Below are 16,271 nucleotides of genomic sequence, written 5' to 3'. Positions count from 1 at the left end.
GACCGTTTCTTGTAACACAGAAGCTTCTATTTAGATCAGAAAAAGATTTTTGATAACTGGAAAAAAGGGCATTTTTTTTGAACGAAATAACTATTTCTAGAGAGCAGGGTGGGGGTGGTTTTTGTTTACATAGAGGAAAAAAGCGTACTTTGCGTTTTCTAACGAGTATACTATTGTATGAGTTTTTTATTGCTGGGGGGGGGGGGAGGAGGGCTAAGTCCCCCTGAAATTTGAATTTACTGGTAAATGCTTTTTATCTGGAAATAAATTAAAAAGTTTAATAAGCTGTACTCACATTGACAATTGACGAATCCATTGTTTTCAAAGTTAATAATATGCAGTGTACTATGCTCAATATGCTAATACATAATGAAAATTAAATTCCAATGCATGAACATTTTATACAGTTTTTCAAGGACGAATAAAAAACGGATGTTGAGTTACTTAATTTGTGCATGCCCCCAAAACATGTTTGACTACTTTATAACATAACAGTTTTTTAGGAATGTACACGTGAACTCATGACGTACATTCATTGTGCAATTGACAACAAAAATAGAAAAAAAACCTGTTTGACCACATTATATTATTACTACCATACTCTCAAAACATGTATGACCACATTATACCGTGCCAAGTTTAAAAAACCTCGACTTTAGTTTCATAAAATGCATTATAGTGTGCCAACTTTTAAAATATTCACGCCTGAGTTTAATGACACAACCATGGCTTTTTCTTGCGCAATTCAATGTATTTTTTCATGTATTTTTAGTATCTATTACACTTTTGAGTATATTCTTGTAGGTTTTCCTGTAGGTTCTGTGGTGCTTATTAGCACACTACTGGCAGTATCCAAACATTTGTTTGTAGGGAAACAATATTCGTCTTTAACAACTTTAAAAAGAGCTAATAAATTGCACTGAATATTTGATGTATAATGATATTAATTCCTGAAAGCTCATCAGTTCAAAATGTTACTATAATTTTAAGGTTTTTTTTATATTAAGTACAAAAGAAAATATTTGTCATAAAATTTGTTTTCAGTAAAGCGCCAATGACGCAGTAGGTTAGAACTTATTTCGTCATTTCTAAGTGTTCCGTTCTACGAACTTATTGAACGTCCATCGTATTCTTTAATAGTAATTTCTGGTCATTTTGAGTTTGAATTTTAAAAGGTATTTGTATCTGCTGAGCTTAAGTTTAAAATGGCCTTTGCTTTTCTTTGACAAACTTATTTTTCGGAAAGTTTTTTTTTAATTAATAAGAGTAAAGCATTAAAATTGTCATTGTTGAAAGCCCTGAAATTAAGTTGTATGGTCCATCATGTCTAACAACAAGGAAAGTCACATTTTTGCCTTGTAGTAATGATGTCTCCCTTTTTTTTCGTAATTTTTCAGGGATAATTATATAGAAACAGATGTCTTCGAATATTGGGAAAGGGGAAGTCAAAGTATGTCGTGGCCTTTAAGATGCAAAATAAATCACGAAACAACGTACCATTTTCTGCCTTCTTCTGCGAGTTAACCATCAACTTTGGCAAAAATACTCTCCATCTTGAAAATTGTATTTTCTTCGTAGAAAACCTTATGGTTAGTGTAACTGCTTTGTTTCCTCTTTACTTTTCCCCCTTCAGATGATCGTACCAATCCAGACATCCTACGTAGTGGTGATAGGGTTCATTTGAGCGGAAAAGTTCTTCCAAGTCAAGAAATTTTCCGCTCAAGAACGCTTTTTCTAAGTCAAGAAAGAGATCGTGCCACAACAAAGGCCAAAATCAAAGTGACTGAATTATGAGATAGCTTATTGGTAAAAAAAAACTATTTAAAAGCTGTATATAAAATGTCCCTCCCATTAAAAAGATTTCTTTAACGTTTCCTATAATTTTCCCCCTGTGCGTGCTTCTGGCAATACTCTTTAACCCAACACTTTAGTCTTCAGAAGAATTTACCACCACCACTTGCCCTCCAACGATCACCAAACTTTGTTGAACGTAGAAAAATTTAGTGTTTATTGCGTATCTTCGAGTTTTGTGAGTTGCTTGTATTTCATTAGTAACATATGGGTCGATAGGCCTCGAGGGATATTAGATGGTTTAGATCCATTACGAGGTAACCAAGAAATAGACATACCATTCGATTCAATGTTCGATGCTAAATCTAACGATCATTTCCATGGTAAATTGATTCTTGACGGTTGATTCTTTTAGAAATGAATAGAAACATCGCTTACTCAAAATAAATCTGTTTGTAGATGCCCAAATCAGTTTCAGGTAAACAAATCAATTTCAGGACATAACTGTATTTGCTATTTTAAATAAATTATTTGAACTTAGTAAATGAAACTCTCCAAGATTTTGGGAATTTTTATCTGAGCTAATTCCGGAAAGTTTTGTTCACCTGGATTTTCTTTGACTTATGGAAGCAAGTTTGTGTGAGAAGCTACTGTTTAAATAAGGAATAGATGCTTTACGTACTGGGACCGAAATTTTTCATTTCGTGGTTTTTATAGGTTATGTTTGATTTTTGGCCACATTGACAATTTTTTCCTCTCATGTGGATGTGCTTGATAAGGCTTTATCTTGTAGCCATAATGAACAAAATTAGACCTCTTTTTTGGACGTAATGAAGTGCCTGATTTTGATTGAGGTCTGTATAGCAAAGCCAGGAACACACACGTAATATGGGTTGCGCAGGTGTTTCTGATACTCTACACTAAGTGTGTGAACGTAGTATACCATCAGATCATTAACATGTAATAAATAGTTGAATTTTCTGCCTGTGCTTTCTCAAAGATAACGGAATAATGTACCCTTTGAGATTCTTTTCTATATGACAAATTTACATATATTACGCTGGAGAGTTTGGGAGAGGTACGATGTAAAAGCTGTAGATAATGCCCTATTTTGACGAAAATAGGCGTTGATCTTCTTGTATAATTGCCTATGTTTGTCAAAAACCTTTTGTCATGTTCATTGTTCATATTAAAAAAAAATTAAACGAGAAAAAAAAAGTTAGAAAGAACAATTTTTGTCTGATGGAAATAAAGAGCGAGGTTGAAACTAAAACGAAAAAAATTAACGCCTCGCAGCATATGTAACGGGAAGGCGTCATAGCATCTAACCGTCAGGAGCACTAACGTCAGGAGCACTACAAAATCAGTCGTAACATCGACAAAAAAGATCCGTCAGATCCGCTAACCGTCATAACATCTAAAATTTTAAAAATTTAGTTTTTTGGGGTTTAGGGGGAAAAGATGCCTAGGTTAGGTTTGGTTACCTATTTGACATACGCTATGCTTTACCCCCATCCCCCTGATGTGCAAATATATAGCTGAAATTTGTTTCTAAACTATTATATACTTGTTACTATTATATAAACTTAAAAAATTTTTTGGATGTTATGACGTTTAGTGTTTGTGACGGTTAGTCAAAATGGTAGTGCCCCTTATGTAACACATATCGTCTGTAAAACTAGCTCAGATAAATCAGTTCGTGATGTTTCTTTGCATTGTCAAATTTTAAAAATTTAGTGTTTTTTTTACACAAAACACACGCTAATAAACAAGACGTCGACGTAGGATCAGAACAGTCCTCAAGTAGCCGGTAGAAAATAAATGACTTTTTACAGGGCTCCCAATACTCTTTCGCCGACCTTGATATCAACAACTTACAGTTTAGATTGTGTAAAAAAAAATAAAAAAATAAGGTAGCCTACAGGTGCATTATGCGGGCACCACGAAAGAAGTCAAGTTTGCTTAATGCTAATGAAATAAAATAAAATAGGTTGAATATATAATAGTTTAGAAACAAGTTTGTTCTATATATTTGCACACTAGGGGGGAGGTGGGGAGCGATAAGGCATAGCATATATTAAATACGTAACCTAACCTAGGTACCTTTCCTCCCCCTAAACCCCAAAAAACAATCGTTTAAATATTGTAACTCATTGAGAAACCACGGCTTTGCAGTTATTTATCTATAGTGGTCTCTTGCAAATTGCCCGTTTGACGGGTTTCGTGACTGGTTTCCTTGATACAGTCTATAGTGGTGGGCCCGCATAGTACGCCAGTACCAAAAATAAATAAAAAAGTCTTAGGAAAGCCTTCTCTCTCCAGTCTTATTATCAATAGCTAGTATTTTGGCTAAGGGTTGTACAGTTACCCAGTGATAGGCTACTGAAGGCTGCATATGATGAGTTATTTAAGCTACATAGGTAAAGATCTTGGCCTTTTTAAAGTTAAAGAGGTACTGGATAAGACAGGTTTTTCTTTCGCATGGAATGATGGCATTGAACCAACTAGTCAACAATTACAGTTGGACAAGGAAATTAAGCGGGTGCTGGAGAACCAGACGATACAGAAATCGGGTGAGGAGATTAAGAATTCGGAAACTTTAAGATATTATAAACAGCTTAAGATAATATAGGGTAAGGAATTTTATTTGAAGTTAAATTTACCGTCTAGATACCTTGCATATTGGATACAGCTACGATCTAATTACCTTCCGACTCGTTCAAGATGGAAAGTTTTTGAGAGGAGGAACAGTGTCCTGGACGGAAGGTTTGCTTGCCCTCTTTGCCAAGAAGATAAGGAGAATTAGGAGCATTGTCTGAGTCACTGTCGAGGTCATTTGGGGGTAAGGGAAAATTTATTTGGGAATGATGGAGTGCTGCTTCCTGATGCCTTAAAAAGCAAGTCGTCACAATTTATTTGTCTAATGGGACGATATCTTGATGAGTATTTTGCAAAGAGAAGAGAGTAGTTTATCTTTTATTTTTATTTTTTATTATTATTGTGTCGAGTGCTGTAATTTGTTAATCTTGTATGTTATTTATGTACATGGCCACATTTTGGCTTGAAATACACGTTATCTTATCTTATAATTTATCTGCTGATGACGATCACTGATCCATGTGGTCGAAATATCTAGAACTTTTTGGATATGATTTCCACTGTTTAATGAAAGGACTTATCCCTATTCGTACTTTTATTTGTTCGTCATATAAAAAACAAAGTGAAACACAGAAGAGTTTACAAATGCAAATATCATTTTAATATTGATATTCAAGGTTTCAGATCTTGGTAAAAAAAAAAAAAAAAAAAAAAAATAAAAAAATAAATTTAACTTGTTTTCTAAAAGATGATAATCTTAATTCAAAATATACAATGGTGAATTTTATTATTTTTTTTAAAGAAGCTCAATTTTATCCTCAAAATACAAATCTAAGAATATTTTGAAAAGTACTGTGTGGATGTAAAAAAAACGTATACGATTTCATAAATTCAGCTCCTTCTGGCGAGCCTTGCTTCCTTTTGTCCAAATGGCAAGATAGACGTGAAGGCACACAGCTTGATCATATATTACAAGGGGGACACGTCGAGAACCGGCCACTTGAGTCTTGAGTAACAGCCTCCCTCAGCTCTGCTCTTTTATTTCAAAAAATATTGCTGCAGATTATTTTTTTTTTATGCAAGCCCCTCTGTGGACTCTTTCAAAAAGGGGTATAACAGATACAACAGCAAAGTACAAAAGTGAGAAAGTAGTTTGTTTCTAGTTGCTCTAATTATTCAATTTACTGAGAACCACAGCGAGGTAGCTAATATGTTTTTATATATCTACACTTGTGGCCCCAGGCACTTAACACTGACTTACATAAAGCTACTTTGTTACTGGCTACCCTGTTGCCTACTTAATTACCTACCCTGTTACTACCTTTGTTACCTACTTAACACTGACATATATAATGTTACTTTGTTACTGGCTACCCTGCCAACTGTCTGGAAAATGTAAAATTTCAGTTCAAGGGCTTGTTGATAGACCAATCAGAATTAAGATTTAAGATAAAATTTATTTAAATTGGAAAAGCTCGAGACTTGGAACTAAGGGCATATCCAGGATTTTGGTTTAGAGGATGCAGGGGTAGTACATTTTTTCCCTTCCCGTGGGAATCCGATTTACGTTAAATCATTGCTTATTAACTTTTCCCACTCTGTTTACGGATGACCTTTGTTATTCTTGTGTCCCCCCCTAAATTGAAGACCAAAAAGTGCAATTTTTAGCACCTGTCATCCTTCATCCGCAAAATGTGTCCTATCCATTTCAACCTTTCTCTCAGTATAGCCCTAGAATCTGGGATAGAACCACATTTTCTGTACAACTTAGGTTGAGATGGCTAGGGCACGTTGTGTGGATGAGGAATAACAGATTACCGAAGATTGTCCTTTGCGGTCAACCGTCTCGGGCTAAACGGAAAGTAGGTCATCTGCGGTTGGGGTGGGAGGATGTCATAAAGAAAGATTTAAGGACAATGTGAGCTTCCAGGGAAGGTGTACAGAGGGAGGCTTTCAATAGACTGGGATGGAGGAGGAGTGTGCGTAGCTCTGTTGGCCTCTGGCCGCTTGGTGCTGCAGTGAGTTGTTAGTAGTTTTAGCAGCAGTAGTTACTCTTAGAGATACGGTTACGCCACTGGATATAAACTTGAAAATACTTTTCCAGACCCTAATTTGGGCAGAAGATTCACCCTTGGAAGTTTCTTTTACATAGCTCAACAGCTTTCTGAGTTAATGAAAACCCACTAAAGTGCAATTTTACCATTAGAAAATATTATCATAAGTATATTTAGTTACTGCTGCCAAATTATTTACGACACAAAACTTACCCTCAACCCACTCCTTATTTTATCCTATCTTTGCATATTCGATTTATCCCGTTTCACGTTCACTGCTCCAATTTGAAACTAATGATGGTGGGGACTGTAAAAGGAAGAGGGGACTACAGGACATCCTCAGGAAACGCTAAGAGGCACCGTTTCATTAATCCCACCTGTGCGTAACCTTTTCGCGGTAGAATCGTCTACTTCATTGTTTAATATAAGCAAAGATATATTATAAAATGTATTTCCCACGACCTTCAAGAATAATTAGACTGCTAAATGTCAAGAGGCTAGTAAGTAGTGATAGCGGAACTATGGATATTATTAATACAAGACAGGTTTCAGGGATTGATTGTCAATTACGAATTGCTTTTCTTATTGCATTCGATTTAAGATGATCCTAAGCAGGGTCGGATCCAAGATTTTTTTTTGGGGGGGGGGGGATGGGGGTTACCCAAAAACCTTACAAACCGCAACAAAAAATTTGTTTATATGCATTTTTGTAACTTTCGTACGAGTCCGAAAAAATTAGGCGGGGGGCAGAGTGAAACCGGGTAACCTCCCTCCCCTGGATACAATTTAGTTTTTAATCTAGTCATAGGCCTATTCCTATATCTCACATTTATACCGAAATCAACTAATATAGCGTGCATTTATTCTAAGGCTCTGGAGATAACAAAAAGGCATAGTACCTCCTTAAGCCTTAAAAACTTATAAATGTGTTTTAAAAGGAAGGGCTAAGGAAAGGGGCCAAGGATAGGGCTATTCTACAGAGCTGTTTCCGCATAAAAGCGCCCGGTCTATATCCCAAATTCCCGTTTAGGCGCCCATGCAAGGCACACTCGCGTATTTGCACAATATAACGGTTTTTTTTCTTTGATGAAAAATTGACAATATGAAAGTAAAATGTAACTTTCCTCCACTCATGTGTGATTTTGATGTGATATTCCTGTACTATCAGTTACTGGATCTAAGTGTCTTCCCCTCTGACTTTTTTTTATGTTTCCTCTTTTTGTCCCGCAGGGCTCCAATGCTGCATTCGCAGTTTTTTTTTTTTTTATTTTGTTTTCTCGTCATCAGTGGCTCAAAAACGATACAAGATATAAACTTGAAGTTTTTTGCGATATTTGGATTGTGAAACAGAGAAAAAAAATGTGTGAAATTTGTGTAAGTCCAGAAAAAAAACAGTGAATTTGTTCTGGGGCTGAAAGCAAATTGTCTAGAAATCCTGTAATGGAGGACTGGCGGATAACATGGAATCATCAATTCGAAAGCGTCAGATAAGAATGATTTTGAAATTCCAAACTCCATTCTTTAAAGTTTTTGGGAAAGTTCCCCAAAAATTCGCTATTAAGGTTAGGCGCAGAAGTGTCGTGACAAATCAGACTTAGACTCGAGGTGGGGAAAGGCGGAGGAGTTCGCTGGAATCTTTGGTTCAAAGTTGTGTTTTCAGGCTCCGGATTTGAAGCGTGTTTTGAGCGTCTTTGAACCCGGCAAAATTTTAAAGTGTTTTCATTTTACGGGTTCCAAGCGTGTTGGACACCGGTTCCCCAAAATTGTAACACGTCAGAATAGCGGTGGCTGGCGATTACCCCCCCCCCCAGGCGAATAAACCCCGGAAAACCACCCCCCCCCCCCGGGAAAATACCCCCCCCCCCCGCGGAAAATACCTCCCCCCGCGGAAAATACCCCTGGTAAATACGCCCCTCCCCCCCCCGTGGAAAATAAGGCTTTCCAAATTTGAGAATTTTACTTGAGTAGTTTTTTTTATTTCCGTAGGGGGAAGGAATTTTGGTACTTGTGTATTATGCACCACTCACTCAATTTTACGCTGTGTAAAACTCGAGAACAAACCTGTTTATTCGTTAGTTTTTTTTTTACAGCTAAGCGCGAGACAACACAAATAGAAGTGACATAATATATGGGAAATATATAATTTGGGCTATATATGTGCACATAAGGGGGGGGGGTAAAGTATTTGGACAGTTTGAAGACAGAAAACAATTATTTGTAGGTATGGCCGCTAAAACTTTACAGAAGAATAGCCAGGTAGGCCTATCTGGAAATTTTGTTAACTAAAAAAAAAAAAAAAAAAAAAAAAAAAAGAAAAAAAAAATCCCAGTAAAACAAATGTAATGTTAGTAGAGGAGGGGGTCCGACTCGTGTCAGGGCTCCTTTTATGGGCATAGAATACTGACAGGGCTCCAAATAAGGGCATGGAATCCCTAGGGAGAATGATTACGTAATGGGGTCAATGACCTCTTTTTCCAAGGTCAATTTATTTGATGTTTCTATGTGTAATAACTCCGGAACGAAGGTTGCACATGCGCATTGAATTCTAACGGGAACAATGTTATTGATCTAGGACTCGAGGGGGAAGTGAATTTCCGAGAACTTGATTGCATAATCGATCGTGAATGTCATGGTGTCCAGAAATAAGGGCATAGAATACTGACGGGAGTCCATACATGGGCATAGAATGACGTAATCGACTAGGAAAATGGATTTCTGAGAAATTGATTACATAATCAGTAGAACCCTATCAGAAGGTCATGACGGGAGTCCATACATGGGCTTAGAATGACGTAATCGACTAGGAAAATAGATTTCTGAGAAATTGATTACATAATCAGTAGAACCCTATCAGAAGGTCATGACGGGAGTCCATAAATGGGCTTAGAATGACGTAATCAACTAGGAAAATGGATTTCTGAGAAATTGATTACATAATCTGTAGAACCCTATCAGAAGGTCATGACGGGAGTCCATACATGGGCATAGAATGACGTAATCGACTAGGAAAATGGATTTCTGAGAAATTGATTACATAATCTGTAGAACCCTATCAGAAGGTCATGACGGGAATTCATTTATGGGCATAGAATGACGTAATCGACTAAGACAAGCAAGTTACTTTCTTAATGTCCCTCCTAAACCCATTTTCCAACTTGAAGTACTTATATTTTTCATCCACAACTATACTTTACAGCTTTTTGAGTGTCCCAACACCAATAAATACTTTTCAAAGACCATTTCAGAGCAAGTTACTTTCTTAATGTTCCTCCTAAACCCATTTTGCAACTTGAAGTACTTATCTTTTTTACAGCTTTTTGAGTGTCCCAACACCAAGAAATACCTTTCAAAAGGCATTTCAGAGCAAGTTACTTTCTTAATGTCCCTCCTAAACCCATTTTCCAACTTGAAGTACTTATATTTTTCACCCAAAACTATACTATACAGCTTTTTGAGTTTCACAAGACCAAGAAATACTTTTCAAAGACCATTTCAGAGCAAGTTACTTTCTTAATGTCACTCCTAAACCCATTTTGCAACTTGAAATACTTATATTTTTCACCCACAACTATACTTTACAGCTTTTCGGATACCTCAACACCAAGAAATACCTTTCAAAGACCATTTCAGAGCAAGTTACTTTCTTAATGTTCCCTCCTAAACCCATTTTTCAACTTGAAGTACTTATCTTTTTCATCCAAAACTATACTTTCCAGCTTTTTGGATACCTCAACACCAAGAAATACTTTTCAAAGACCATTTCAGAGCAAGTTACTTTCTTATTGTCCCTCCTAAACCCATTTTTCAACTTGAAGTACTTATCTTTTTCACCCACAACTATACTTTACAGCTTTTTGAGTGTCCCAACACCAAGAAATACTTTTCAAAGACCATTTCAGAGCAAGTTACTTTCTTAATGTTCCTCTTAAACCCATTTTCCAACTTGAAGTACTTATATCTTTCACCCACAACTATAATTTACATCTTTTTGAGTATCCCACCACCGAAAAATACTTTTAAAAGACCATTTCAGAGCAAGTTACTTTCTCAATGTTCATCCTGAACCCCTTGTCCGTAATGTAGTACATATTTTTTTCACCATCAACTATAATTTACAGTTTTTATGATACCACACAACCAAGAAATAAAAAAAAAAGAACAATTAAGAGCACGAAAATATATAAAGGTCCATCATCCGCCTATGTTGCTACTTGAAGTACTTATATTTTTCACTTACAACTATACTATACAGCTTTTTGTTTGTCTCAACACCAAGAAACACTTTTGAAATACAATTTATAAGCAAGTTACTTTCTTAATTTCTTTTTTAAACCTCTTTTGTAACCTGAAGTACTTATCTTTTTTACACACAAATATACTTTGCAGCTTTTTGGATACCTCAACACTAAGAAATACTTTTCAAAGACTATTTCAGAGCAAGTTACTTTCTTAATGTTCCCTCCTAAACCCATTTTTCAACTTGAAGTACTTATCTTTTTCATCCAAAACTATACTTTCCAGCTTTTTGGATACCTCAACACCAAGAAATACTTTTCAAAGACCATTTCAGAGCAAGTTACTTTCTTAATGTCCCTCCTAAACCCATTTTTCAACTTGAAGTACTTATCTTTTTCACCCTCAACTATACTTTACAGCTTTTCGAGTGTCCAAACACCAAGAAATACTTTTCAAAGACCATTTCAGAGCAAGTTACTTTCTTAATGTTCCTCCTAAACACATTTTACAACTTGAAGTACTTATCTTTTTCACCCACAACTATACTTTACAGCTTTTTGAGTGTCCCAACACCAAGAAATACTTTTCAAAGACCATTTCAGAGAAAGTTACTTTCTTAATGTCCCTCCTAAACCCATTTGCCAACTTGAAGTACTTATCTTTTTCACCCACAACTATACTTTACAGCTTTTTGGATACCTCAACGCCAAGAAATACTTTTCAAAGACCATTTCAGAGCAAGTTACTTTCTTAATGTCCCTCCTAAACCCGTTTTGCAACTTGAAGTACTTATCTTTTTCACCCTCAACTATACTTTAAAGCTTTTTGAGTGTCCCAACACCAAGAAATACTTTTCAAAGACCATTTCAGAGCAATTTACTTTCTTAATGTTCCTCCTAAACCCATTTTCCAACTTGAAGTACTCATATTTTTCAACCACAACTATAATTTACAGCTTTTTGAGTGGCCCAAAACCTATAAATACTTTTCATAGACCTTTTCAAATCAAGTTACTTTCTTTATTTACCTCCTATACCCGTTTTACAACTCAAAGTACTTATCTTTTTCACCCTCAACTATACTTTAAAGTTTTTTGGTTAACTCACAACCAAGAAATACCTTTCAAATACCATTTTAGAGCACGTTACTTTCTTAATGTCCTTCCTAAACCCATTTTGCAACTTGAAGTACTTATCTTTTTCACTCACAACTATACTTTACAACTTTTTGAGTGTCCCAACACCAAGAAATACTTTTCAAAGACCATTTCAGAGCAAGTTACTTTCTTAATATCCCTCCTAAACCCATTTTCCAACTTGAAGTACTTATCTTTTTCACTCACAACTATATTTTACAGCATTTTGGATACCTCAAAGCCAAGAAATACTTTTAAAAGACCATTTCAGAGCACGTTACTTTCTTAATGTGCCTCCTAAACCCATTTTCCAACTTGAAGTACTTATCTATTTTATCCACAATTATGCTTCAAAGCTTTTTGGATACCTCAACACCAAGAAATACCTTTCAAAGACCATTTCAGAGCAAGTTACTTTGTTAATGTCCCTCCTAAACCCATTTTCCAACTTGAAGTACTTATCTTTTTCACCCACAACTATACTTTACAGCTTTTTGGATACCTCAACACCAAGAAATACCTTTCAAAGACCATTTCAGAGCAAGTTACTTTCTTAATGTTCCTCCTAAACCCATTTTCCAACTTGAAGTACTTATCTTTTTCACTCACAACCATACTTTACAGCTTTTTGGATACCTCAACACCAAGAAATACCTTTCAAATACCATTTCAGACCTAGTCACTTTCTTAATGTCCCTCCTAAACCCATTTTCCAACTTGAAGTACTTATATTTTTCACTCATTAATATTCTGTACAGCTTTTTGGATACTTCAAAACAAAAAATACCTTTCATAGACCTTTTCAAAGCAAGTTAATTTCTTTATTTTCATACTACACACGTTTTAAAACTAGAAGTCGATATATGTGTCACCCACAACTATACTTGACAGCTTTTTGGATACCTCAACACCAAGAAATACTTTTCAAAGACCATTTCAGAGCAAGTTACTTTCTTAATGTCCCTCCTAAACCCATTTTCCAACTAGAAGTAGATATCTATTTCACACACAACTATACTTTACAGCTTTTTGGATACCTCAAAACCAAGAAATACTTTTCAAAGACCATTTCAGAGCAAGTTACTTTCTTAATGTCCCTCCTAAACCCATTTTCCAACTTGAAGTACTTATATTTTTCACCCACATCTATACTTTACAGCTTTTTGAGTGTCCCAACACCAAGAAATACCTTTCAAAAGACCATTTCAAAGCAAGTTACTTTCTTTATGTCCCTCCTAAACCCATTTTCCAACTTAAAGTACTTATCTTTTTCACCCACAACTATACTTTACAGCTTTTTGGATACCTCAACACCAAGAAATACTTTTCAAAGACCATTTCAGAGCAAGTTACTTTCTTAATGTCTTTCCTAAACCTATTTTGCAACTTGAAGTACTTATCTTTTTCACTCACAACTATACTTTACAGCTTTTTGAGTGTCCCAACACCAATAAATACTTTTCAAAGACCATTTCAGAGCAAGTTACTTTCTTAATGTCCCTCCTAAACCCATTTTACAACTTGAAGTACTTATCTTTGTTACCCACAACTATACTTTACAGCTTTTTGGATACCTCCACACCAAGAAATACTTTTCAAAGACCATTTCAGAGCAAGTTACTTTCTTAATGTTCCTCCTAAACCCATTTTGCAACTTGAAGTACTTAGCTTTTTCACCCACAACTATACTTTACAGCTTTTTGGATACCTCAACACCAAGAAATACTTTTCAAAGACCATTTCAGAGCAAGTTGCTTTCTTAATGTCTCTCCTAAACCCATTTTCCAACTTGAAGTACTTATCTTTTTCACCCGCAACTATACTTTACAGCTTTTTGGATACCTTAACACCAAGAAATACTTTTCAAACACCATTTCATAGCAAGTTACTTTCTTAATTTACCTCCTAAACCCATTTTCCAACTTGAAGTACTTATATTTTTCAACCGCAACTGTAGTTTACAGCATTTTGGATACCTCAACACCAAGAAATACTTTTCAAAAACCATTCAGAGCACGTTACTTTCTTAATGTCCCTCCTAAACCCATTTTCCAACTTGAATTACTTATCTTTTTCATCCCAAAAATATACTTTACATCTTTTTTGATGCCTCAACACCAAGAAATACTTTTCAAAGACCATTTCAGAGCAAGTTACTTTCTTAATTACACTCCTAAACCCATTTTCCAACTTGACGTACTTATCTTTTACATCACAACTATACCCTACAGCTTTTTGGTTACCTCAACACCAAGAAATACTTTTCAAAGACCATTTCAGAGAAAGTTACTTTCTTAATGTCCATCCTAAACCCATTTTGCAACTTGAAGTACTTATCTTTTTCATCCGAAACTATACTTTACAGCTTTTGGATACCTCAACACTAAGAAATACTTTTCAAGGACCATTTCAGAGCAAGTTACTTTCTTAATGTCCCTCATAAACCCATTTTCCAACTGGAAGTACTTATCTTTTTCATCACAACTATACCTTACAGCTTTTTGGATACCTCAAAACCAAGAAATACTATTCAAAGACCATTTCAGAGCAAGTTACTTTCTTAATGTCCATCCTAAACCAAGTTTCCAACTTGAATTACTTATCTTTTTCACCCACCACTATACTTTACTGCTGTTTGGGTACCTAAAAACTAAGAAATACTTTTCAATGACGATTTCAGAACAATTTACTTTCTTAATCTCACTCCTAAACTCATTTTGCAACTTGAATTACTTCTCTTTTTCACTCTCAACAAGGATTGACATATGTTTGTTTACCTCAAAACCAAGAAATAAATTTCAAATAAAATTTCAGAACAAGTTACTTTCTTAATGTCCCTCCTAAACCCTTTTTCAAACTTGAAGTACGGATCTTTTTCACCCTCAACTATACTCTACAGTTTTTTGGATAACTCAAAACCAAGAAATACTTTTCAAAGACTATTTCAGAGAAATTTAATTTCTAAATGACCCTCCTAAACCCATTTTCCAACTTGAAGTACTTATCTTTTTCACCCACAACTATACTTTACAGCTTTTTGGATACCTCAACACCAAGAAATACTTTTCAAAGACCATTTCAGAGCAAGTTACTTTCTTAATGTCCCTCCTAAACCCATTTTGCAACTTGAAGTACTTATCTTTTTCACCCTCAACTATACTTTAATGATTTTTGGATACCTCAACACCAAGAAATACTTTTCAAAGACCATTTCAGAGCAAGTTACTTTCTTAATGTCCCTCCTAAACCCATTTTCCAGCTTGAAGTACTTATCTTTTTCACCACAACCAGAACATACAGCTTTTTGGATACCTGAACACCAAGAAATACTTTTAAAAAACCATTCAGAGCAAGTTACTTTCTTAATGTCCCTCCTAAACCCATTTTCCGACTTGAAGTAATTATTTTTTTCATCCGCAACTGTAGTTTACATCATTTTGGTTACCTCAACACGAAGAAATACTTTTCAAAGACCATTTCAGAGCAAGTTACTTTCTTAATCTCCCTCCTAAACCCATTTTGCAACTTGAAGTACTTATCTTTTTCACCCACTTTCTCAATGAAAAAGAAATTAGTTTTTAATCAATTCTTTTTTTCCAATAATATAAAAATTTTCCACTTCGGTTCAGATTTTTCTCAAGGGAATGAAAAAATTTAAAATAATGTTCCAAATTTTCTCAACAAAGTGAAGAAAAGTTTTTGATCTCTTCTGAATTTTACCAAAGAACACGCTCCAATTCTAATTTCTCCAGAGAAAACAAAAATCTTCCAATTCAGTTCCTTATTTCACAAAGACATAAAGAAATTTAAAATTCAATTCTAATTTTTCGGTGGAAGATAGAAAAAGTAATACCAAACTTGGGAATATTTTCCTGGAAGATAAAAAGTTCTTGTCCAATTTAAAATTTTCTCAACGAAGTGAAGAAAAGTTCAAGTTTTCTTCTGAAATTTACCAAAGAACACACTTCAATGCTAATTTTCTCCAGAGAAAACAAAAATCTTCCAGTTCAGTTCTTAATTTCACAAAGACATAAAGAAATTTAAAGTTCATTTCTAAATTTTTAGGTTGAAGATGGAAAAAGTAATACCATACTTGTGAATATTTTCCCGGAAGATAAAAAGTTCTAGTTCAATTTACAATTTCCTCAACGAAGTGAAGAAAAGTTCAAGTTCTCTACTGAATTTTACTGCAGAACACAATACAATTCTAATTTCACCAGAGAAAATAAAAATCTTCCACTTAAGTTCTTTATTTCACGATGACATAAAGAAATTTAGAGTTCAATTCTAAATTTTTCGGCTGAAGATAGAAAAAGTAAAACCATACTTGTGAATATTTTTATGGAAGATAAAAAGTTCTAGTTCAATTTAAAATTTTCTCAACGAAGTGAAGAAAAGTTCAAGTTCTCTTCTGAATTTTACTAAAGAACACAATTCAATTCTAATTTCACCAAAGA

The 16,271-nt window shown here is 34.9% G+C and overlaps 2 protein-coding genes across 2 annotated transcripts in view; one reads left to right on the top strand and one right to left on the bottom strand.

Moving 5' to 3' along the window:
* LOC148944450 (transcriptional activator Myb-like) overlaps window positions 1-6,714 on the bottom strand; it is a 166,003-nt gene extending 159,289 nt beyond the window's left edge. Inside the window, exon 1 of the mRNA XM_089100296.1 lies at window positions 6,657-6,714. The gene's annotated coding sequence lies outside the window, so the exon portion shown is untranslated. The remainder of the gene's footprint in view (window positions 1-6,656) is intronic.
* The window catches only part of LOC148944449 (delta(24)-sterol reductase-like), a 247,858-nt gene that overhangs the window by 77,041 nt on the left and 154,546 nt on the right, over window positions 1-16,271 (top strand). The window lies entirely within an intron of this gene.

Source organism: Artemia sp. Qi Xiang Cuo, chromosome 14, assembly GCF_049724085.1.
Source record: "Artemia sp. Qi Xiang Cuo chromosome 14, ASM4972408v1, whole genome shotgun sequence".
Taxonomy (NCBI): domain Eukaryota; kingdom Metazoa; phylum Arthropoda; class Branchiopoda; order Anostraca; family Artemiidae; genus Artemia; species Artemia sp. Qi Xiang Cuo.
The sequence above is the reverse complement of the archived record's forward strand: the minus strand, read 5'-3'. Positions and strand labels throughout refer to the sequence as shown.